This window comes from Arachis ipaensis, chromosome B03 (assembly GCF_000816755.2).
Source record: "Arachis ipaensis cultivar K30076 chromosome B03, Araip1.1, whole genome shotgun sequence".
Taxonomy (NCBI): Eukaryota; Viridiplantae; Streptophyta; class Magnoliopsida; order Fabales; family Fabaceae; genus Arachis; species Arachis ipaensis.
In genome coordinates, this window is record NC_029787.2 from 73,372,948 (window position 1) to 73,398,066 (window position 25,119).

Below are 25,119 nucleotides of genomic sequence, written 5' to 3' on the forward strand. Positions count from 1 at the left end.
TCTCTTCATAACGGTATGATATTAAGAATTATTTATAAAGAATTTATAATTTATGGAAAAGTTTGGGGAGTCAATGGAATATTTGTACAATGCGCACAATGAAGGTTTAGGGAGTATTAAAGATATAACCATTAGTGTTACCTTTTTCCAACAGTGTAAGCTTCTGGGATGAGTGATATCATGACATGGTATTACAGCTCTAGATTCAAAAGGTCAAGAGTTCGATCCTTGGTGAACTGATAAACCACTATTTTATGGTTTATCTTGTGCTCAATTGAGTGGTTTTTATCAGGTCTTTGCACACGTATTCATACTATTTGCATGATTTTACAATTCCTTCCTAGTTTTGTTCTATGATTTAAAACTTGTTTCCTAAGCCTTTAAATTGTATGTTTTTAATCCCCCTTTATACCATTCGATGCCGTGATCTGTGCGTTAAGTGTTTTCAGGCTTTATAGGGCAGGGATGGCTTAAAGGATGGGAAGGAAGCCTGCAAAAATGGAAGGAGCACAAGAAATAAAGTAGACAACCAGCGAGGAGCGACGCGCACGAATGGCTCACGCGTGCACGTTAATTTGAAGTTCACACGTTGACGCGTGCGCGTGCCTAACGCGTACGCGTGACAAGGAAAATCGCCAAACGACGCGCACGCGTGACATGCGCTACCTGCAGAAAATGCAGAATACGCTGGGGGCAATTTTGGGCTGAGTTTGGACCCAGTTTTCGGCCCAGAAACACATACTAGAGCCAGGGGACAGGCAGAGACTCAACAGACATTCTCATTCGCATAGTTTTTAGTTTTAGTTTTGAATCTTAGAGAAGAAATTACTACTTCCTCTAGGTTTTTTTTCACATCCATAGATTTCTAGTTTTTATGCTTTTGATGCTTTTGCTTTGGATATTGAGAAGAGTCAATACCTCCGTTGAAGTTCCATTATTCTAGTTTGTTTTCTTATTCCTTTACTTTTTAATTGCCCTTTAACCTTGTTCAGATAAGGATGTTGCATTTTGGCATTTATTAATGCAAAGAACTATTTTTACTTTTAATTAATTTTCAGTTATTGTTTATCATGTCTTCCTTTTATTTCCTTTTTAATTCTATGCAAGTAACTTTCATGTCAATGGAGTAGACTCCCAACTTGACTTGGGGTTTGATTAAAAGGAGACCCTTGAGTTGGAATGCTCAAGTGATTAGTTAAATTGGAAGTTGTTGGCTAATTCTCTATTTACTAACGCTAATCCTTCCCAAGGGAGAGGATTAGGACTTGCGAATAAGAGTTAGCTCAATCACTTGACTTTCCTTTATTTAGTAAGGGTTAACTAAGTGAAAACAATAACCTCTTGATACTACACTTGAGAAAATCCCACAAGGATAGAACTTCCAATTAATCTACCCCCGGTCAAGGTTTTTATTTGATTATATAAATTTTCTCGCTAATTTTCATTGCTTTAATTTACAATCATTTACTTTTCTGTTCTCCAACTCTTAAAAATTTTCGAAAAACTCCTAATTAATAAGATAGCACTCTTTTGTCACCTCGTTGGGAGACGACCTGGGATTTCTACTCCCAGTATTTTTATTCCAAAATTTATGACAACCCTTCTAAATTGATAAGCGAATTTTTGCTGGTTAAGAATTGTACTTGCAACGTATTTCTTATATTAATTTCTTAATCGGCTAATTTTCGCCACGTCATGAACCCCAAAATCAGCTTTAGTTTTTGGGATGAGTGGTTTTATGACATGAGATATTTATTATCCCTAGTATCGGATGGTTATTATTAATATATTGGGTGATGTTCATTTTGTAACTCATATAGCCCATTGTACACATTGTACAAATAAGCCATTAGCTCCCTAACAGGACTCATAATTTATTACACAGTTGTAACTTATTAAAAAGCAAGGTTGCGAGAACTGGACCAGTCAATGAACCGGTTCACTGGTTTAAAAGTTCGACCAGGGTTTAACCGGTTTAATTAAATATTAACTAAAATTATTAAAATTTAAACATACAATGAAACATGTAGCATGACCTTTTTTGTTACCATAACAATATCTGGTAAGTAAACTAAAATCTGATCTCCTCTTATTCTTTTCAAAATTAAAATAAGAAAAATCTAAACCAGCGTATTAGGCGAGCTCGGCATCGGTTAGCCTCTGAGGGTGGTAAAGTGGTTACTATCAATTCACCAGTCTCATCTGAGGGCGAATCTGAAGCGCCATTTGAGAAAGAAACAAGCTCCTCTACTACTGATTCAGTTGATTTACGTGCAGGTAATATGGTAGAGCCCAGGAGGATTACTGATGAGCGGATAATTTATACGCTTTTCGGGATTGTTTTTACATAGTTTTCAGTATAATTTAGTTAGTTTTTAGTATATTTTTATTAGTTTTTAAATAAAAATCACATTTCTGGACTTTACTATGAGTTTGTGTGTTTTTCTATGATTTTAGGTATTTTCTGGCTGAAATTGAGGGACTTGAGCAAAAATCAGATTCAGAGGTTGAAGAAGGACTACAGATGCTGCTGGATTCTGACCTCCCTGCACTCAAAGTGGATTTTCTGGAGCTACAGAACTCCAAATGATGCGCTCTCAATTGCGTTGGAAAGTAGGCATCCAGGGCTTTCCAGCAATATGTAATAGTCCATACTTTTTCCCGAGTTTAGACGACAAAAACTGGCGTTCAACGCCAGTTCCATGCTGCATTCTGGAGTTAAACGCCAGAAACAGGTTGCAAAGTGGAGTTAAACGCCAGAAACAGGTTACAAACTGGAGTTCAACTCCAAGAGAAGCCTCTAGACGTGTAAAGCTCAATGCTTAGCCTAAGCACACACCAAGTGGGCCCCGAAAGTGGATTTCTGCATCAATTACTCATTTCTGTATATCCTAGTAACTAGTTTAGTATAAATAGGACTTTTTACTATTGTATTTACATCTTGGGAACATCTTCGGATCATCTTTGGATTATCTTTTGATCCTTTGATCACGTTTGGGGGCTGGCCATTCGGCCATGCCTGAACCTTCATCACTTATGTATTTTCAACGGTAGAGTTTCTACACACCATAGATTAAGGTGTAGAGCTCTACTATTCCTCACGAATTAATGCAAAGTACTATTGTTTTTCTATTCAATTCAAGCTTATTCCTCTTCTAAGATATTCATTCGCACCCAAGAACATGATGAATGTGATGATTATGTGACGCTCATCACCATTGTCACCTATGAACGCGTGCCTGACAACCACTTCCGTTCTACCTTAGATTGAGTGACAGTGCATTGGACCATTTTCACTGAGAGGACAGGATGTAGCCATTGACAACGGTGATGCCTAACATACAGCTTGCCATAGAAAGGAGTATGAATGATTCGATGAAGACAATAGGAAAGCAGAGGTTCAGGAGGAACGAACGCATCTCTATACGCTTATCTGAAACTCTCACTAATGAATTACATAAGTATCTCTATCTTTAATTTACGTTTTATTTATCTTTTAATTATTAAATCTCAATAATCAATCGAATCTGCCTGACTGAGATTTACAAGGTGACCATAGCTTGCTTCAAGCCGACAATCTCCGTGGGATCGACCCTTACTCACGTAAGGTTTATTACTTGGACGACCCAGTGCACTTGCTGGTTAGTTGTGCAAAGTTGTGACAAAGAACTAAGATTATGAACGTGCGTATTGAGTTTTTAGCGCCGTTACCAAGGAATGGAACCGTCACGATTTCTCGCACCAAGTTTTTGGCGCCGTTGCCGGGGATTGTTCGAGTTTGGATAACTGACGGTTCATCTTGTTGCTCAGATTAGGTAATTTTATTTTAATTTTAAGCTTTTTATTTCTTATTTTTGAAAAAAAAATTTCTTCTTTTTTGTTTTTCCAAAATAATTTTCGAAAAAAAATTAACAAAATCATAAAATCAAAAATAATTTGATGTTTCTTGTTTGAGTCTAGTGTCTGATTGTAAGTTTGGTGTCAATTGCATACTTTTAACTTTTCTTAAATTTTTGAAGAACACATGCATTGAGCTTCTTTCTTGTTCTTCATGATCTTCAAGTTGTTCTTGATAAGTCTTCTTGTTTGATCTTTAAAATTTCTTGTTTGTGTCTTTTCTTGTTTTTAATATGCATTCTTGAATTATTAGTGTCTAAATATTAAAAATTTCTAAGTTTGGTGTCTTGCATGTTTTCTTTTATTGAAAATTTTTCAAAAATACATACTTGATGTTCATCATGATCTTCAAATTGTTCTTGGTGTTCATCTTTGCATTCAAAGTGTTCTTGCATATTTTTCTTGTTTTGATTCATAATTTTCATGTTTTGAGTCTTTTTGATGTTTTTCTCTTTCATCATTAAAAATTCAAAAATAAAAAAAAAATTATCTTTCCCTTTTTCTTCTCATCAAATTCGAAAATTTGAGTTGACTTTTTCAAAAAATTTTAAAATCTAGTTGTTTCTTACGAGTCAAATCAAATTTTCAATTTAAAAATTCTATCTTTTTCAAATATTTTTCAAAAATCAAATCTTTTTCATTTTTCTTTCATTTTTTCGAAAACTTTATGATTGATTTTCAAAATCTTTTTCTTATTTCTATTTCATATTTTCGAAATTAATGCTAACAATTAATGTGATTGATTCAAAAATTTTAAGTTTGTTACTTGCCTCTTAAGAAAGGTTCAATCTTTAAATTTTCAATCATATCTTTTTGTTTCTTGTTAGTCAAGTAATCAACTTTAATTTTCAAAATCAAATCTTTTTAAATTTCTTTTTCAAATCTTTTTCAAAATAAGTTTCAATCACATCTTTTAAAAAAATCAATTTCAAAATCTTTTCTAACTTCTTTTCTAACCTCTTATCTTTTCAAAAATTGATTTTCAAATCTTTTTCAAACTAATCCTATCTTTTTGTTTAATTCTTATCTTTTTTCAAAACTACCTAACTAATTCTATCTCTAATTTTCGAAAATCACCTTCATCTTTTTCAAAATTCCTTTTTAAATTAACTAATTGTTTTAAATTTAATTTAATTTGATTCAATTTTTCTTTCTTAATTTTTGAATTCTAATTTTAATTTAAAATTAAAAACAAAAATATTTTTTATTTTAATTTATTTAATTTTCGAAAATTCTTCTCTCTCACCTCCTTCTAATTATTTATTTATCTACTAACACTTCTCTTCTTCTTAAAAATTCGAACCCTCTCCCTCTTTCTGTGTTTGAATTTCTTTTCTTCTTCTACTCACATAAAGGAATCTCTATACTGTGACATAGAGGATTCCTCTTCTTTTCTGTTTTCTTCTTTTTCATATGAGCAGGAACAAGGATAAGAACATTCTTGTTGAAGCTGATCCTGAACCTGAAAGAACTCTGAAGAGGAAGCTAAGGGAAGCTAAAGCACAACTCTCTGGAGAAAATCTGACAGAAATTTTCGAAAAAGAATGAGACATTTCCGAAAATAACAACAATGCAAGAAAGATGCTTGGTGACTTTACTGCACCTAATTCCAGTTACATGGAAGAAGCATCTCAATCCCTGCCATTGGAGCAAACAATTTTGAGCTGAAACCTCAATTAGTTTCTCTGATGCAACAGAATTGCAAGTTTTATGGACTTCCATCCGAAGATCCCTTTCAGTTCTTAACTGAATTCTTTCAGATCTGTGATACTATTAAGACCAATGGGGTTGATCCCGAGGTCTACAGGCTTATGCTTTTCCCATTTGCTGTAAGAGACAAAGCTAGAATATGGTTGGACTCTCAACCTAAAGACAGCCTGAACTCTTGGGATAAGCTGGCACGGCTTTCTTAGCCAAGTTCTTTCCTCCTCAAAAGCTTAGTAAGCTTAGAGTGAATGTTCAAACCTTCAGACAAAAGGAAGGTGAATCCCTTTATGAAGCTTGGGAGAGATATAAGGAACTGACCAAAAAGTGTCCTTCTGATATGCTTTCAGAATGGACCATCCTGGATATATTCTATGATGGTCTGTCTGAATTATCAAAGATGTCATTGGACCATTCTGCAGGTGGATCCATACACCTAAAGAAAATGCCTGCAGAAGCTCAAGAACTCATTGACATGGTTGCAAATAACCAGTTCATGTACACTTCTGAAAGGAATCATGTCAATAATGGGACGCCTCAGAGGAAAGGAATTCTTGAAATTGATACTCTGAATGCCATATTAGCTCAGAATAAAATATTGACTCAGCAAGTCAATATGATCTCTCAGAGTCTGAATGGATTGAAGGAATCATCCAACAGTACTAAAGAGGCATCTTCTAAAGAAGAAGCTTATGATCCTGAAAACCCTGCAATAGCAGAGGTAAATTACATGGGTGAATCCTATGGAAATACCTATAATCCCTCATGGAGAAATCATCCAAATTTCTCATGGAAGGATCAACAAAAGCCTCAACAAGGCTTTAATAATGGTGGAAGAAACAGGTTTAGCAATAGCAAACCTTTTCTTCATCCACTCAGCAACAGACAGAGAATTCTGAGCAGAATCTATCTAGCTTAGCAAATATAGTCTCTGATCTATCTAAGGCCACTGTGGGTTTCATGAATGAAACAAGGTCCTCCATTAGGAATTTGGAGGCATAAGTGGGCCAGCTGAGTAAAAGAGTCACTGAAATCCCTCCAAGTACTCTCCCAAGCAATACAGAAGAAAATCCAAAAAGAGAGTGCAAGGCCATAGCCTTACATGATGTGGCCGAACCCAAAGAGGAGGAGGAGAACGTGAATCCCAGTGAGGAAGACCTCCTGGGACGTTCAGTGACCAATAAGGAGTATCCTTTTGAGGAACCAAAGGAATATGAGACTTTCAGGAATAAACTTAATGCCACTCTTTGTAATGGAGAAACTTGGGATCTTTGAGGTGCAAGCTGCCAGAATCTCATTAGAGATGGCCGACAACTCAAGAAAACAGGCTTATGGACAAGTAGAGGACGTGTTAGTAAAGGTTGAAGGCCTTTACATCCCTGCTGATTTCATAATCCTAAACACTGGGAAGGATGAGAATGAGTCCATCATCCTTGGAAGACCCTTCCTAGCCACAGCAAGAGCTGTGATTGATGTTGACAGAGGAGAGTTGGTCCTTCAACTGAATGAGGACAACCTTGTGTTTAAGACTCAAGGATCTCCTTCTGTAACCATGGAGAGGAAGCATGAAAAGCTTCTCTCACTGCAGAGTTAACCAAAGCCCCCCACAATCAAACTCTAAGTTTGGTGTTGGGAGGTTCCAACAATGCTCTGAACATCTGTGAGGCTCCATGAGAGCTCACTGTCAAGCTATTGACATTAAAGAAGCGCTTGTTGGGAGGCAACCCAATGTTATCTAATTATATTTATTTATTTTCTATTGTTATTTTATGTTTTTTTTAGGTTGATGATCATGTGAAGTCACAAAAACTACTGAGAAATCAAAAACATAATGAAAAATAGAATGAAAAACAGCACACCCTGGAGGAAGAGCAGTCTGGCGTTAAACGCCAGAAACAATCATCTGTCTGGCGTTTAACGCCAGAAACAGGCACCAAAAAACAAGCATCTGCCTGGCGTTAAACGCCAGAAACAAGCTACATTTGGGCGTTTAACGCCAGAAACAGGCAGCAGTCTGGCGTTAAACGCCAGGATTGCACAGCAAGGGCGTTTTACACGCCTAATTGGGGCAGGGATGTTAAGTCCTTGACCCCACTTGATCTGTGGACCCCACAGGATCCCCTCAAGATCTGTGGATCCCACAGGATCCCCACTTTTTCTTCTCTCCTCTTTACACATTTTCATATCTCTCCTCTTCACACCTTTTCATAACTTTTTCCCCAAATACCCTTCACCAATCACCTCAATCACTTTTTCCCATCACTTCTTCACCACTCACATCCATCCTCTCTTCCCCATAAACCCCACCTACCTTCAAATTTCAAACTAATTTCCCTCCCAAACCCAACCCTAATGGCCGAATCCTACACCCCCCTCACTCCTATATAAACCCCTCACTCCTTCTTTATTTTCACACAACACAACCCTCTCTTCTTCCCCTTGGCTGAATACACCCCTCTCTCCCTCTCCTCTATTTCTCTTCTTCTTCTCCTTCTTTCTTTCTTCTTTTGCTCGGGGACGAGCAAACATTTTAAGTTTGGTGTGGTAAAAGCATAGCTTTTTATTTTTCCATAACCATTTATGACACCTAAGGCCATAGAAACCTCTAGAAAGAGGAAAGGGAAGGCAATTGCTTCCACCTCTGAGTCATAGGAGATGGAGAGATTCATCTCAAAGGTCCATCAAGACCACTTCTATGAAGTTGTGGCCAAGAAGAAAGTGATCCATGAGGTTCCTTTCAAGCTCAAAAAGAATGAGTATCCGGAGATCCGACTTGAGATCCAAAGAAGAGGTTGGGAAGTTCTCACCAACCCCATTCAACAAGTCGGGATCCTAATGGTTCAAGATTTCTATGCAAACGCATGGATCACTAGGAACCATGATCAAAGTGTGAACCCGAATCCAAAGCATTGGCTTACCATAGTTCGGGGTAAATACTTAGATTTCAGTCCGGAAAATGTAAGGCTGGCGTTCAACTTGCCAATGATGGAAGAGAACGCACGCCCCTACACAAGAAGGGTCAACTTTGATCAAAGGTTGGACCAAGTCCTCATAGACATATGTGAGGAAGGAGCTCAATGGAAAATTGACTCAAGAGGCAAGCCGGTTCAACTAAGAAGGCATGATCTCAAACTATTGGCTAGGGGATGGATAGAGTTCATTCAATGCTCAATCATTCCTACTAGTAACTGGTCTGAAGTTACTATAGACCGAGCCATCATGATCCATAGTATCATGATTGGAGAGGAGGTGGAAGTTCATGAGATTATACCTCAAGAACTTTACAAGGTGGCTGACAAGTCCTCCAATTGGGCAAGGTTAGCCTTTCCTCACCTCATATGCCACCTCTGCAATTCGGCTGGAATTGACATAGAGGGAGAGATCCTCATTGAAGAGGACAAGCCCATCACTAAGAAAAGGATGGAGCAAACAAGAGATCATGGACCTCAGCAAGAGCATGAGGAAATTTTCCACCATGAAATCCCTGAGATGCCTCAGGGAATGCACTTTCCTCCATAAAACTATTGGGAGCAAATCAACACTTTCCTAGGAGAATTAAGCTCCAACATGGGAAAACTAAGGATGGAGCACCAAGAGCATTCCATCATCCTCCATGAAATTAGAGAAGATCAAAGAGCTATGAGGGAGGAGCAACAAAGACAAGGAAGGGACATAGAAGAGCTCAAAAGGACCATTGGTTCTTCAAGAAGAGGAAGATGCCACCCTCACTAAGGTGGACTCATTCCTTAATCTCCTTGTCTATTTATTTTCTGTTTTTGGTTTCCATGCTTCATGTTTAATTATGTTTGTGTCTTTACTATATGATCATTAGTGTTTACGTGTCTATGTCTTAAAGTTATAAATGTCCTATGAATCCATCACCTCTCTTAAATGAAAAATGTTTTAATTACAAAAGAACAAGAAGTACATGGTTTCGAATTCATCCTTGAAACTAGTTTAATTATTTTGATGTGGTGACAATACTTTTTGTTTTCTGAATGAATGCTTGAACAGTGCATATGTCTTTTGAAGTTGATGTTTATGAATATTAAATATGTTGGCTCTTGAAAGAATGATGAACAGGAGAAATGTTATTTGATAATCTGAAAAATCATAAAAATGATTCTTGAAGCAAGAAAAAGTAGTGAATACAGAAGCTTGCAGAAAAAAAAAGAGAAAAGAAAAAATGGCAAAAAAATAGAAATAGAAAAAGCAAGCAGAAAAAGCCAAAAGCTCTTTAAACCAAAAGGCAAGAGCAAAAAGCCAATAGCCCTTAAAACCAAAAGGCAAGGGTAAATAAAAAGGATCCAAGGCTTTGAGCATCAGTGGATAGGAGGGTCTAAAGGAATAAAATCTTGGCCTAAGCGGCTAAACCAAGTTGTCCCTATCCATGTGCTTGTGGCGTGAAGGTGTCAAGTGGAAACTTGAGACTGAGCGGTTAAAGTCAAGGTCCAAAGCAAAAAAAGAGTGTGCTTAAGAATCCTGGACACCTCTAATTGGGGACTTTAGCAAAGCTGAGTCACAATCTGAAAAGGTTCACCCAGTTATGTGTCTGTGGCATTTATGTATCCGGTGGTAATACTGGAAAACAAAGTGCTTAGGGCCACGGCCAAGACTCATAAAGTAGCTGTGTTCAAGAATCAACATACTGAACTAGGAGAATCAATAACACTATCTGAACTCTGAGTTCCTATAGATGCCAATCATTCTGAACCTCAATGGATAAAGTGAGATGCCAAAACTATTCAAGAGGCAAAAAGCTACAAGTCCCGCTCATCTGATTGGAGCTAAGTTTCATTGATATTTTGGAATCTATAGTATATTTTCTTCTTTTTATCCTATTTGATTTTCAGTTGCTTGGGGACAAGCAACAATTTAAGTTTGGTGTTGTGATGAACGGATAATTTATACGCTTTTTGGCATTGTTTTTACATAGTTTTCAGTATAATTTGGTTAGTTTTTAGTATATTTTTATTAATTTTTAAATAAAAATCACATTTCTGGACTTTACTATGAGTTTGTGTGTTTTTCTGTGATTTCAGGTATTTTCTGGCTGAAATTGAGGGACTTGAGCAAAAATCATATTCAGAGGTTGAAGAAGGACTGCAGATGCTGTTGGATTCTGACCTCCCTGCACTCAAAGTGGATTTTCTGGAGCTACAGAACTCCAAATAGTGCGCTCTCAATTGATTTGGAAAGTAGACATCTAGGGCTTTCCAGAAATATATAATCGTTTATAGTTTGCCTGAGTTTAGACGACGCAAACTGGCGTTCAACGCCAGTTCCATGTTGCATTCTGGAGTTAAACACCAGAAATAGGTTGCAAAGTGGAGTTAAACGCCAGAAACAGGTTACAAACTGGCGTTCAACTCCAAGAGAAGCCTCTACACGTGTAAAGCTCAATGCTCAGCCCAAGCACACACCAAGTGGGCCCCAGAAGTGGATTTCTGCATCAATTACTCATTTCTGTAAACCCTAGTAACTAGTTTAGTATAAATAGGACTTTTTACTATTGTATTTACATCTTGGGAACATCTTTGGATCATCTATGGATTGTCTTTTGATCCTTTGATCATGTTTGGGGCTGGCCATTCGGCCATGCCTGAACCTTCATCACTTATGTATTTTCAATGGTAGAGTTTCTACACACCATAGATTAAGGTGTGGAGCTCTGCTGTTCCTCGCAAATTAATACAAAGTACTATTGTTTTTCTATTCAATTCAAGCTTATTCCGATTCTAAGATATTCATTCTCACCTCAATATGAATGTGATGATCATGACAGTTATCATCATTCCCAACTATGAACGCGTGCCTGACAACCACTTCCGTTCTACCTTAGATTGAATGAATATCTCTGGGATTCCTTAATCAGAGTCTTCGTGGTATAAGTTAGAATCCATGGACGGCCATTCTTGAGATCCGAAAAGTCTAAACCTTGTCTGTGGTATTTCGAGTAGGATCTGGGAAGGGATGGCTGCGACGAGCTTCAAACTCGCGAGTGCTGGGCGTAGTGACAGACGTAAAAGGATCAATGGATCCTATTCCAGTGTGATTGAGAACCGACAGATGATTAGCCATGCAGTGACAGCGCATTGAACCATTTTCACTGAGAGGACAGGATGTAGCCATTGACAATGGTGATGCCTAACATACAGCTTGCCATAGAAAGGAGTATGAATGATTGGATGAAGACAATAGGAAAGCAGAGGTTCAGGAGGAACGAACGCATCTCTATACGCTTATCTGAAACTCTCACCAACGAATTACATAAGTATCTCTATCTTTAATTTACGTTTTATTTATCTTTTAATTATTAAATCTCCATAATCAATCGAATCCGCCTGACTGAGATTTACAAGGTGACCATAGCTTGCTTCAAGCCGACAATCTCCGTGGGATCGACCCTTACTCACGTAAGGTTTATTACTTGGACGACCCAGTGCACTTGCTGGTTAGTTGTGCGAAGTTGTAACAAAGAACTAAGATTATGAACGTGCGTATTGAGTTTTTAGCACCGTTACCAAGGAATGGAACCGTCACGATTTCTGTGCACCAATTACTCTCCAGAAAGCTGGAGCCCCAGACTTTACACTGTAACCGTACCACGTGCATCACCCAAATCTGGCTGCAGAATTTGAACTGAAGACTGTGCTAATCAACTTGATACCTAATTTTCATGGCTTACCTGCTCAGGAGCCTATAAAGCACCTCAGGGATTTTCAGACAGCCTGTTCTATTGTTAGGCGTCATGGTGCAGATGAGACTGCTATTCTGCTGACCGCCTTCCTGTTTTCTCTTGAGGGAAAGGCGAGGAAGTGGTACTACACTCTACCTGAGGCTGTTGTTACCAACTGGGATACGCTCAGGAGAGAATTTTTGGAAAAATACTTTCCAGCTGAAGTTACTGATAGACTGAGGAAAGAAATTTCCTGCATCATTCAAGGAGAATCAGAGACTCTTTATGAGTACTGGGAGCGCTTCAGGAATCTTCTGGACGCATGCCCCCACTACATGATCGACAAGTTGGTGTTGATCAGCTACTTCACACAAGGCATGAAGCCTCAAGATAAGACTACATTGGATGGAGCGAGTAATGATTCTCTGAAAAAGTACAAGACCGCAGATGAAGCGTGGCAACTAATCAGTGACCTAGCAAAGTCCACGCGGAATGCTAGGCACAGGAACAACCATCCCAAGGTTGTTGCAGAGGTTTCCTCTAGCAGTGAGACTACTGCTCTCACACAGAGTCTGTGTGAGATGACCAACCTACTGAAGCAGATACAGCTGAATCAACAACACCCTCAGCCTCCCCCATCACAACAGAATCAATAGTTAGTTCATCAAAGAGTATGCGGAATATGTGCCGATTATACTCATTACACTGATGAGTGTCTGCAGCTCCAACAAGAAGACAACACATTGGCAGCTACTCATAATTTCTATGACCGCTCGAATCAAGGATACTATCAGCAAGGCGGCAATTACAACCAAAGTGGAAACTACAATCAAGGTTGGCAAGACAACTCTAACCAGGAATGGAGAGATAATTCCAACCAGGGGTGGAGGGACAACTACAACAGAGGAGGCAGAGACAACAATGAAAATCAGAGGTGGAACAACAACAACAACAGACAGCAGAACCAAAACCAGCCTTACAGAGCACCTCACCAAAGGCAGTCCCAAGCGCCTCAGAACAACCAACAGCAGGCCCCTCAAATCACTTACCCTCAGTCTTCTTCTAAAGATGAGATGCTTCGCACTATGACGCAAGGACACCAAGACATTCAGAATTTAATTAACTCTTCCATAAATGGTCTGAATGCCACTTTACAATCTCTCATCTCCCAGATAGATTCACTAATTACCTCTAACAATCAACCAACAAGCTCCAGTGTAATTCCTTCTCAACCCTTACCCAACCCCAAAGTTGGCATCAATGACATTACCTTAAGGTCCGAACCACACTGCAAGAGAGGAGGCATGAGGAGTCAAGCTCAAAGGAGAACATTCAAGTTGAAGATGTTGTTGAGTTAGAAGATGCTGAAGAGGAGGATGAAGTACAAGACATGGTTGAAGAAGAAGCAGCTCAACCAGAGAATAGCGCACCAAAGGAAGCTGAAGCTGTAAGAGAAACCATTCCTATCCCCTTTCCACACCTTGCAAGGAAGTCCAGAAAGCAGATGGAACTTGATCCCAAAATGGTATAAATCTTCAAAAAGGTTGAGGTAACTGTTTCCCTTTTTGATGTTATTCAGCAAGTACCTAAATACGCAAAGTTTCTAAAATATTTGTGCATGCATAAGGATAAAATTAATGAATTAGAAACTATTCCTTTAGGTAGTTCTATATCTGCTTTGATGGGGGATATACCTGAAAAATATAGTGATCCAGGTCCATGCATGGTTAACTGTACCATTGGGGTGTAATATTTTCTGACTGCATGTGTGATTTAGGAGCGTGCGTGAATATTATGCCATTGTCTGTATATGATGCTTTGGGGCTCCCTCCCTTAAAAAGGTCGGCATCTCATTTTGTTTTAGCAGATAAAAGCATCATCACAGTGGTTGAAATTGCTGAGGATATGCTGGTGAGCATTAAGGGGCTCACATTTTCCGTTGACTTCTATATCTTGGAGATGCCCCCTAATGACTCAGGAAGACCGTCATCCATCCTGCTTGAAAGACCATTCCTGAAGACTTCGAAGTTCAAGCTGGATGCCTTCTCAGGAACTTATTCTTTCGAGATAGATGGCCGAGCAGTGAGCTTCAATCTGGATGAAGCCATGAAGCACCCTCCGGAATCTCATTCCATCTTCCAGTGCGACATCATTGATGAGACGGTAGCGGAAGTTCACCTAGAAGAAGTAGAAGAGCTGCACATGAAGCAAGATACAAGTGTGGGGAAACCCACTAAACACAATGAGGACATTTTGCCATCATCACTAGCTCCAGATGATCAAGTACCTAGCCATGAGCAGAAGATGGAGTTAAAGCCCCTTCCACCCTGATGGGTTGGAAACGGATTCCAACACCTAACTCACCGGCAAGTATACTGAGTCGCATCAAGTAGTAATAACTCACTTAGAGTGAGGTCGATCCCACAGGGATTGATGGATCAAGAAACTTTAGTGGGTGATTAGTTTAGTCAAGCTAACATTGGTGACTGATAATTGATGCAGCAGAAAGTAAATGACAAGAAAATTTAAAGTGCAGAAAGTAAATTGGACAGAAACTTAAAGAGCAAGAAATGTAAATTGCAGAAACTTAAATGACAAGAAATGTAAATTGCAGTGAATGTAAAGGGGAGTGGGTGCTGGAAATTAAAAAAAGCAATAGATCAAGCAACTGAAAATTTAAATTGCAGGAAGAATAAATTGGGAGCAATGTAAACAGAGAAGCGAAATTGCAGTGAATAAGAACTTAGAGCAATTGCAGGAATTGTAAATTGCAGAAAAATACACCAAGATCACAGCAAGCTCAAATGGAAAATGCAGAAAGTGAATTAGCAAGGAGGCAGAGAATTTAAATTGCTTTGAAAGCAAACTCAGCTCAAAATGCAGAAAAAAATTGCAAAAGAGAAGAAAATGAAAGCAGCAAATGAAATTAGATCCAATTTCTCAATTCTCAGAACTATGCAGAAAATGAATTTCAGATCAAGAGTTGAAACAGAATTTCTTCAATCTCAATCAAAATTCAAAACAGAACAGAAAACTAAACTCAAATCCAATTCTTAGAACAATTGAGAAGAGAGGTAAAAGATGATTCTCAAACTTAGAATAAATGAAGCTCTTCAATCTCAATTCAAGTTTCAAGAACAGAAATTAAGGAGTTGCAGAAGAAAAGATAATGCAGAAAGTAAAAAAAAACTAATATCTCAATTTCCAATTCCCTCTAGTGCTCTCTAGTAGAGCCAGCCTCCTTTACAAAAATGAAAATGATGCCTTATATAGGCTTTCTTACAAAATGAAAAATAAAAAATGAAATTCTAAACAAATATTAAAATAAAATTCCTAAGCTAACTGATCCTTGTGCCTTTGAGTTAATGGGCTTGTCAAATTGGTGAAGAATTAAATTTAAATAGAATTTTGGTTGAATTTTTAGCCCATGGTGAACTCCCGGGGTCAAGCTCGGTTCATGGGGAGAGCTTAGCTTTGGTGCTTCCTTGGCCCTTTTGGTGCAGCACGACAAAGCTTGGTAAGACAAGGGAGAGCGCTCGGTTCATGGCATGAGCGCAGCTTCCTCTTCTTTTAATGAGGTCCCAGCTTCGAACCTTGGTGGAAACCTTTGGGAACCAATTCCTTGCATTTTCACGAGGAGAGAGAACGACAAAGCTTTTACCAAGAGCTTAGCGCTCTCCAAGTGAGCGCTACTTCTTTGGCTTTCCCTTGGTCTCCCTCTTCGAATCTTGGTGGTTGCACTTTGGTCTATTTTTGCTTATTTTTTGTTCTTAAAGATGCCTTTCACTTGTACCTCAATTTTGTGTCAAATATGGATTGCCATATATCGTTGGAAATCTCTAAATGTCAGCTTTCCAATGCAACTAGAAGCACATCAATCAGACATCTGTAGCTCAAGTTATAGCCCTTTGAAGAAGGCATGGTCATGCTGTGAGTGCCCAAGCTTAACTTAGTGAAAATTCTTGTTTCCAAGTTGAAATTGCATCATGATAAAGCTAGGCTCTTGGCATGAACCGAGCTTTGTGTGCTGATTGTCAATCTTCCTTGATTTGGTCATGGGCCACGCTTTTAAAAGCGTGGCCTAAGGCTCCAAAGTATGCTCCAACTTCAAAGTGTGCTCCAAAGCTCTTTTTTTTTCTCCTTTTTAGCTTTTTTTGTGCTTCTTTGCTTCTTTTTCTTCTTATTTCCTACAAGATTTATAAAATTAAAAGATCAAAGAAATATACCAATTAAGTACAAAAACATTCAATATTTAAGCACAAATCATCAAATTTCTTATATGAAAAAGTATAGAAAAACATGACATGGTGACATGTCATCACACCCCATCTTAAGTATGCTTACCTTGAGGATAATCAGAAGCTCCTAGTTATCATTGCAAGGAAACTCACATCCCAACAGGAGGAGCAGTTGCTTAGTGTGCTGAGAAGACACAAGAAAGCTAATGCACAGGATATTTTTAGAAGAGGGAGCAAGGCCTGTCCGTCAACCTCAGAGGCGGCTGAATCCCACCATCTTATAAGTTGTCAAGAAGTAAGTGACCAGATTACTTGAAGCAGACATAATCTATCCCATTTCAGATAGTGAATGGGTTAGCCCAGTACAAGTGGTGCCCAAGAAGTTTGGAGTCACTACAGTGAAGAATGAGCAAGGAGAGCTCATAGAAACTAGAGTGCAGAATGCCTGGAGGGTCTGCATTGACTACAGGCGCCTCAACCAAGCCACTCGCATGGATCACTACCCCCTGCCATTCATTGATCAAATGCTTGATCGTTTGTCAGGTAAATCACACTACTGCTTTTTAGATGGTTATACAGGATATTTTCAAATCTATATAGCTCCTGAAGATCAGGAGAAAACTACTTTTATATGTCCCTTTGGAACGTATGCATACAAGAGGATGCCTTTTGGCTTATGTAATGCACCGGCTACGTTCCAAAGATGCATGATGAGCATTTTCTCAGATCTTCTTAAAGACTGTATGGAAGTTTTCATGGATGATTTTAGTGTGTACGGTGATTCTTTTAACCTTTGCTTGGATAGTTTAGCTAGAGTATTAGACAGGTGTGTTAGTTCAAACCTTGTTTTAAATTTTGAAAAGTGTCATTTTATGGTTAAATAAGGTATTGTTCTAGGACATGTTGTCTCTAATACTGGTATTTCTGTAGATCCAGCAAAGGTAAATGTCATTTCTAGTTTACCTTACCCCTCCTCCGTAAGGGAAGTCCGTTCGTTCCTTGGTGATGCAAGTTTCTACTGGAGATTTATCAAGGACTTCAGTAAGGTAGCACTACCTTTATCCAGACTGCTGCAGAAGGATGTTGAGTTCGAGCTGAGTGAGGATTGCATAGAAGCGTTTGATAAGCTAAAGATCGCCTTGACTCAAGCTCCGATTGTGAGAGGACCAGACTAGAGCCAGCCTTTTGAGATTATGTGTGATGCCTCCAACCATGCTGTAGGAGCGGCTGATGACAAGTCATCTTATGCTAGCTTTTCAAGCATTTTCACTTGTTTCATTAGGTTTTATGCACTTTCTTGCATTATAAGTAAGTGATTTTGAGTGGATTTGCATGGTTATGTTAAATCAATCAACCATCATTTAATTGACACAAAATCATAGGGTTTAAGCTAGAATTAGTTGGTTTTTGAATGATTTAGAAATTTTGTGAATTTGGTGATGCTTTGATTGGTTGTTTTGATTACTTGTAGGTGAAGAAATGATGAAAAAAAGGAAAAAAGAATCTTAGAGTACGCTTTGGACCTCAGGCCATGCTTTAAAAAGCGTGACCCATGACAATAAAAGCGTGACACTCAAAGGAACCAAGCATAGCTCTCTCTATTTGAGCGGAGCGTTCACTCTTTGAACGCTAGTTGGGAGCACCAAAGCTCCTACCAAAAGAAAAGCAAGGGCGCTACGTTTGAAGCACACAATAGAGCGCTCAACACCAAGGCAAAACAAGGCCAGCGCTAAAATGAAGAGAGTACTACGTTCAATCAATGAACGTTTTCGGGCTCCCACCAAAATAAAAACAAGGCGCGACACTCATGAATGGGGCAGCTAGGAATCGAAACCATTCACACAAGGCATAGAATGAGCACTACGTTACAAGGGAACTCCCAAAATGAAACGGCCAGGGCTCGAAGAGGGAAACCACACAAGCAGAAGGTGCTACGTTCTCTACTCCAACTGAGCGCTACATCACAAGGAGAATTATCCCAAAATGAAATGGCCAGGGCTCGAAAGTGGGAGCCTCAATCCAAAGCATGTAGCGCTATGTTGAAGCTCTTAACCGAGTGCTATGCTTCACAAGGAAATTGCTAGCAAATAAAGCCAGCAAGATTCGAAAAGGGAGCCTCACTCCAAGGCAAGGGGCGCTACGTTGCCTTACCAAACTGAGCGCTATGTATGAGGCCTGGTTTGAAGGGCTTGACACAAGCAAGGGAGTGCTACGTTATTTAACTTCACTGAGCGCTCCACTGGAAGGTGGCCCTTGGTCCAATTTCAATTAAAAAGCCATCTTGGATTCACTTCTTCACCAATTTGAAAAGCCCACTCCAAATTCTAAAAATCAAAAATAGAAAGTGTATAAATAGGAGTTAGTTTGATTTGTAAAAAGACCTTTTTCTTGATTTTTTAGCTGATTTTTCATTTTCTTTAACTTTAGTTTTCATTGAGAGCTCTGAAACTGAGATTGGATCTGAGTCTTGCTCTCTAGTTTTCATTTTATTTTCTTCTGCAACTTCTGTTATCTGTTCCTGGAATTTGAATTGAGATTGAAGAACTTTATTGATTCTAAGTTTGAGAATCATCTTTTACCTCTCTTCTCAATTGTTCTAAGAATTGGATTTGAGTTTAGTTTTCTGTTTTCATTTTCTTGCTTCAGCAACTTCTACTTTCTGTTTTGAGTTTTGGATTGAGATTGAAGAAATTCTATTTCAATTCTTGATCTGAAATTCATCTTTGTTCTTCTTCTGCATAATTCTGAGAATTAAGGAATTGGATCTAATTTCATTTGCTGTTTTTATTTTCATTTTCTTTTGCAAGTACTTTTCTGCTTGATCAAGAGAGCAATTGAGATCTAGATCTGCTTTCTAATCTCATTTCTCTTCTTCGATCTTTAATTTCTCTTTAGGACTTCATAATTTAGCTAAGTTTCTTTGCTGTTTGCTTCTTCAAGAAATTTTCCTTTCTGTTTTGCTACTGACTTAAATCATTTCATCTAATAGCTTTCTGATTTGCTTCAAATTACAGTTTCTTGTTAAATTCTGAATCCCAGCACCCAAATCCTTTTACTCTTCAAGAAATTTACATTTCTCAGCAATTTAGATTCAATAATTTAGTTTTCTTACACTTTAAGCTTTAGCTATTTACATTTCTTGCAATCTAAGTTTCAGTCATTTACATTACTTGCACTTTAAGTTTCAGCTCAAATTACATTTTCTGCACTTTAGATTCTGTCAATTTCCCCTCTCCCTTTTATTTTCATGTAATTTATCTTCTGCTATTCAAGTTTCACTCAAACCATCAACTGCGTGCTTAAATAAACTAACCACCTAACTAAAATTGCTCAATCCATCAATCCCTGTGGGATCGACCTCACTCTTGTGAGTTATTACTACTTGATGCGACCCAGTACACTTGTCGGTGAGTTTGTGTGGAATTCTAATTTCCACTCATCAGCGGTGCTGGCTCAACGCAAAGGTAAGGATCCTTTTGTAATTGCTTATGCTTCTAAGACATTAGACACTGCTCAGTCTAATTACACTACCACTAAAAAAGAGCTTCTGGCCATTGTTTTTGCTCTGGATAAATTCCGAGCCTACTTACTAGGTACTAAGGTGGTAGTGTACTCAGACCATGCAGCTCTAAAATATTTATTAGCTAAAAAAGAGTCCAAACCAAGGCTAATACGTTGGATATTGCTGCTGCAAGAATTCGATTTAGAAATTAAGGATAGGAGTGGTTCCCAGAATTTAGTGACAAACCACTTGAGTCGCCTTGAGCACATTAAGGATGACCCTACTCCTATCAATGATGCTTTTCCATTTGACAGCTTGCATGCAATATCTGAAGTAGTTCCTTGGTATGCCCCTATAGCTAATTATCTAGTTAGTCATACATTCCCTCCTAATTTTACTAAGCATCAAAGGGACAAGCTGAAAAGCGAGTCCAAATATTATATATGGGATGACCCATATTTGTGGAGGTATGGTGCTGATCAGATAATTAGAAGGTGTGTGCCTCAATCAGAATTCCAGCCAATTTTAGAGGTCTGCCACTCCTCTGAGAGTGGTGGACATTTTGGTCCTCAAAGGACAGCTAGAAAAATTTTAGACTGTGGATTCTGGTGGCCTACTCTTTTTAAAGATGCTACTGCCTTCTGTAAATCTTGTTCCCCATGCCAAAGATTTGGTAATATATCCAAGAGGGATGAGATACCCCAACAGCTTATGCTGTTCTGTGAAATTTTTTATGTTTGGGGCATTGACTTCATGGGTTCATTCCCAAACTCTAGCGGTTTCTTATACATATTGTTAGCTGTAGATTATGTTTCTAAATGGGTGGAAGCAATTCCTACCGGTACTGATGATGCTAACACTGTTGTCTCCTTTGTTAGAAACATATTATCTGTTGCTTTGGATCACCACGAGCAATCGTGAGTGATCAAGGCACTCACTTTTGTAACAGGAGATTAGCAGGACTATTGAAAAAGCATGGAATTGTTCACAAGGTAGCAACAGCTTATCACCCCCAGACCAATGGACAAGTGGAGGTGTCCAACAGAGAAATAAAGGACATTCTGGAGAAGATAGTCAAGCCTCATAGGAAGGACTGGAGCACCAAACTTGTAGATGCGCTCTGGGCGTATCGGACAACGTATAAGACACCCATTGGGATGAGCCCCTTCTGCCTAGTATACAGAAAGGCTTGTCACCTCCCAGTGGAGGTGGAACACAAGGCTTTCTGGGCTGTAAGGGAATGAAACATGTGATTTGAGAAGGCTGGTGCTGAAAGAAAGCTGCAACTGGCAAAACTGGAGACTCTTCGACTCGAAGCATATGACAACTCCAGACTATACAAAGAGAAGGTGAAGGCTGTGCATGACAAGCACATCAAAAGAAGAGAGTTTTGACCTGGGGAGCTAGTTCTCCTTTACAACTCAAGGCTGAGGCTCATGCCAGGCAAGCTAAGATCAAGGTGGGAAGGCCCCTACCGAGTAGAGAAGGCAGAGCCATACGGAGTCTTTCACCTGAGTCATCCTTCAAGTTTCAAATTCATCAAGGTCAATGGACATCGCTTAAAGCTGTATCATGGTGAGAAGATGAAGGACCACAAGGAGCTAGAGGTCTTCCACTTGGAAGATCCACCAACAGAAGCAGATTGAGCTCATGGACCGTCCAACTTAAGGATGTAAAAGCAAAGTGCTAGGTGGGAGACAACCCACCATAGTATGATCGTTCCGTTTTCTTTTCTAGTTTTATTTTATTTAGTTTTTCATAGTACTCTTCGTAATTTCTGCATTCTGCATTCTGCATTAAAAAAACAAGCACACGACGCGCAAGCGTCGCTGACGCGTCTGCGTCATATGTGTGTGCGTGAAAAATAACAATTGAACAAAGAGTTGGGTAGGAGTGGTGCTGGTGGTGTGCCTGGCGCACAAGCAAGTCCACGCGTACGCATCCCTCACACGTACGCGTCGCTTGCGTTTTCACCAGTCCACGCGTACGCATCCCCCACGCGTGCGCGTGACCCTGCAAATCGGTGTAAATGGGTGTATGGCCAAAGAGTTATGATGGTGTGGGGGCTGGAACTGTGCTGGGAACACAAGCCCTATCACACATACGCGTCCCTGACGCGTATGCGTGGTTTTCCCATCCAGGCCATCCATGCGTGCGCGTCCCTGACGCGCACGCGTCATATCCGATTTTGGCACATGTGCGTATTGGACAGAGAGATGTGCGTGCGCGAGGCTGCCTTCGCGCCATTCGCACAACCACTATCACGCGTACGCGTCCCTGATGCGTACGCGTCGCCTGCAATTTTCTCGCCCCACGCATTTGCGTAATCCACGCGTACGCGTCGCACGCGATGCACAACTAAAACACCTCAACGCCTGATTTCCAATCACCCACCCCTCCAATCCTAATTATTTCTTCTTTCTTCTTTCTTTCTTCTTCCTTCTTCTTTCTTCATATCTATTACTTTCTTCTTTCCTTCTTCATCTTCTTCATCAGGTTTCTTTTCTTCTTTCCCTTTTACTTTTTCATTATTACTTTAATTTTTGTTTCCTTCTTCTTTTTTTCTTTTAATTTCATTATCTATGGTTTCTTTTTCGTTCTTCTTCCATGCATTTTTATGTTGGTGTTTGAATTTTATTTGGGTATTACCTTACTATAATAAAGCTTGTGGATAATATGAGGAGTGATTTGATAATTGATATCTTACTATGGCTCTCATATACATTTGGATTACATTATTTTCATTCCTATTATACATTGCACACCACGTGTTTGTGAAAAAGCTTTTATGGCACTTTGAATCCTATTTTCTTTTACTCTTTTACTTGTATGCCTCTTTTTTCACAACACTTGTGCTCCACATGTATTTAGGATTATCGTTCACAATTGTCATCATTACACATGCTCTTTAATTTGGCACAATTATTACTTAATGCTTGAGTTATGCTTCTCATGCCTAGTACTTGCATGCTTTTACCCTCTTGCATCTAACTATTATGAATTGCCTTCTTGATCTTAATTGATGTTTTACCTACATGTTGTAGCTACCATGTATTTGGGCTATCATCTTTCCTTTGGCATTCATTATCACTTGGAATTTTCTCCCTTCCAGTCTTAGTTATCTATATTTCACACTCTTCCTTTTTCTTCTTCCTTAGGCATGGGTACCAAGAAAGGAAAAGAGAAGGCCACTGACAAGACACCAGCAAGGAGAGGAACCGAGAGAACATTGGCAAAAGCACTTCCATCTACCAGTGTCAAGCCACCAACAAAGCGGGTAAAGATGATCATTACGGTTGATGAATCAGAGAAATCTTTTTCCGCACGAGACTCCACACAGTTTGCTAACCGTTATTGCAAACAGATGTTCCCCATCCTAGCTGAGAGGAACTACAACAATGAGCATCTGCTCATTGTTCCAACACACTTTGTTGATTTCGTGGATCCCCGAATTGAGAGGAGATAGTGGGGATTTTTGAGGAGACAGCCGCGGGAAGCCAACTTATCATAGGTCGTTGAATTCTACTCCAACTTCCACTCGCCTACTCTGCAGACTGTCTACGTTCGTCATCAGCAAGTCCCTGTCTCCAAGAGTGCCATACAGAGAGCACTGGATCTTCCACCTAGTCTAGAAGGATGGGATGCATATCAAGAGGCATCCCGCAAGTGCCAGATGTATCAGTTCGACTGAGGTAGTGTTCTTGGAGTTATAGCCCAATCTAGCAGCACTTGGATCTACGGGCAGCATCGTTCAAAACCCAAGAGCATCTCAGCCCAGTCACTCACCTTGGAGGCTCACGTGTGGGCACAAATTCTGTCCCATTATGTCTTTCTGAGCACTCATGAGTCGACCGTCACAGCAAACATGGTTGTCCTTATCTGGTGCATCCTGACAGAGCAACCCCTCAACCTGCCCCGACACATCCAGGATGCCATGGGACACGTACAGATCGCGGGTAACCTGCCTTTCCCCACCTTGGTTTCAGATTTATTCTTTGCAGCAGGTGTGTCCTCTTGGGCAGACGACATGAAGGTCATGATCCCTAGAGCCGACTAGTATGTCTTGAACGAGAAGTACATCAGGCCGCCAGTTCCCTCTGCTAGCCGGCCTGTAGGTCCATCTTTGGATACTCCTCCCTCTTCCACTCCACCGTCATCTACACCACAAGCACCCTCCATCCATCAGATGTTCCTTCAGATCCTTGAGAGGTTCGATCGGCAAGACCGGCGGATGGAGCAAATAGAGCGCCGTAACAAGCGCTGATACAACTATTTGAAGGACCTCATAGTTGGTACACACCCACCTCCAGAACTAAAGGACACTCCAAACTCTACTTCATCCAGTAGCACAGGCAGCCAAGGTGAACCAAACATGGAGGCGACACTTCCAGTCCTCCCTTGCTCCTTACTGATGGCACGGAGGACCGTGCCAAGCTTTAAGTGTGGGTAGGTCAGTTCTTGACTTCCGGAGGTAACTTCTCTTTTTTAACACCAACATTTTACTTTTTCTTTTGTTAGATAGGATATATTGCATGATAATAATTGTTTGCATGTATGTTTTGATCGGTTAAAGTAATGAGTTTCCTTTCAAGACCCTATTTTATGATATTTCACTAATTTAAATTAAAAATTTTTGTTGAACTTGTTTGAAGATTGTAATTTGGAACATGGTTTACAGCTAAGAACACACAACTCGCGAGATTTAAGCTTAATTATATGGTTACACTATTTAACTCTAATATTTTATTCTTGTGTGTTTTCTTCTCTATGATTGCAATCTTTATTTTGTCCCATTCTATATGTCCATCGTTTAGTGTATTTACATGCATGCATATGATTGAGGCAATCAATTGTTATTAGCTCACTTATCCCAAATAGCCTACCATTTCAATCACCTTTGTTAGCCACCTTGAGCCTTATAATCCCCTTCTGTTCTATATTTTACCACATCACTAGCCTTAAGCGGAAAAATAATTAACTACCCCAATTGAATCTTTGGTTAGCTTAAGATAGATATTGTATATTAATTAAGTGTGGAGAACTGTGGGGAACTTGGGCTGATGAAATGGTGCTGTGTTTCATTGACAAAATATTGAAAA